Raw genomic sequence first — 1667 nt, forward strand, 5'->3', positions numbered from 1 at the left:
TTGTGCCCCATCAACAAATGGAGGTCCAGTGGGCCTTACTCCATTCGTGTCATCACAGTTAACTTTCCTTTGATGAGGCAGCTCTTCTTCAGTCATATTTGAGTGCCTTCCAACCTGTGGGGCTCATCTTCCAGCACTATATCTAACAATATCCTTGTGCTCTTCATCATATTTCAATATTCAATATTCTGGTACTGACAGTGTGCCACTGCAATTCATAAGGTTTTCAAAGACTAAATATTCAGAAGTAATCTGTCTCTTCCTAGTCTGTCTTCATCTGGAAGCTCATCTGAAACCTGTCCACCATGGGTGACCCTGCTGATATTTAAAATACCTGTGACATAGCTTCTAGAATCACAGCAACTCACAAGCCACCACAGTATGACAAACTGAGAGATGAGTGGTGGGGTCCCAGTATGGGTCCTTTGAAGAAAGTTCTTTTCCAAGAAAAGATAAAAATGCACTAAAGATTTATATTAGGTCTGTTATTTGTTTGTTTGTTTTTTAAATCAATATTATTTGGTTCTCATGGAGTCCAGATTTCTTGGAGCCATTGAGGCTACATGAATCCCTGAAGTTAATGTCCCGAGATAATCTTTAAACCTTAAACCGAAAATATCCCCTGAAGTCTTCTTTAAATCAAACAACAGTTTTGCTGAGTTAGTAATGGCTATAAAAAATAGATTTTTAAACGAACTTTTTCCCTGAAAGTAACAAAAGTAAATTTAATTCCCTTAAAATAAGTTTCAATATACATTTATCTTTGGCTTTTGTTTTTAATTAGTAAGGGGTATTTTCAAGAAAAACAGTAGTAAACAGAGACAATGATGAGAAATAAGAAAAATTTCAAAATAAAAGTATAACAACTTCAGAGACATAAGATTCATGGCATCCATAGTACAAAGCAAGTTACTACTAACAAAAAGTAATGACCAGAAAGTGCCTCTGAAAATTAAAAGTAAGATAGCACAAATTTTAAAAGGTAAAGTTGAGGAAACATCTCAGAGATTGAATAAAAAGCAAAGAGGTAAGGAAAAAATGAACAAAAAGAAAGCAACAACAGCAAAAAACAAAACAAAATAAACATGATCAATCCAAGATGTCCAAGTAATAAGTTTTTCAGGAAAGATAAAAGTTCTAAATAAAAGAAAATTCTAATATATATAAAAATATATGCATGCAAAAACTTTCCAGAAATAAAGTTTGTGAATTTTGAGATTTAAAAAGGTCCTATGAATATTCTGTATTGCAAATCGGGGTGGGGTGCAAGCTATGAACAACGTTGTGAAGTATGAGTATTCCAGAACACTTAATTGTGCTCATGAGGAATCTGTACCTTGACCAAGAGGCAGGTGTTCAGACAGAACATGGGAACACTGAATGGTTTAAAATTAAGAAAGGTATGTGACAGGGTTGTATTCTTTCACCATACTTACTCAACCTGTATGCTGAGCAAATAATCTGAGAAGCTGGGTTCTATGAAGAAAATGTGGTATCAGGATTGGAGGAAGACTCATTAACAACCTGCAATATGCAGATGATGCAACCTTGCTTACTGAAAGTGAAGAGAACTTAAGACACTTACTGATGAAGATTAAAGAGCACAGCCTTCAGTATGGATTACATCTCAATGTAAAGAAAACAAAAATCCTCACCACTGGACTAAT

General features: G+C 34.7%; 1 protein-coding gene across 1 annotated transcript in view; it reads right to left on the reverse strand.

The window, feature by feature from the left end:
* The window catches only part of FILIP1 (filamin A interacting protein 1), a 332875-nt gene that overhangs the window by 198718 nt on the left and 132490 nt on the right, over positions 1 to 1667 (reverse strand). The gene's annotated exons all lie outside the window — the stretch shown is intronic.

This window comes from Chrysochloris asiatica, unplaced genomic scaffold, assembly GCF_000296735.1.
Source record: "Chrysochloris asiatica unplaced genomic scaffold, ChrAsi1.0 scaffold00019, whole genome shotgun sequence".
Lineage (NCBI taxonomy): Eukaryota > Metazoa > Chordata > Mammalia > Afrosoricida > Chrysochloridae > Chrysochloris > Chrysochloris asiatica.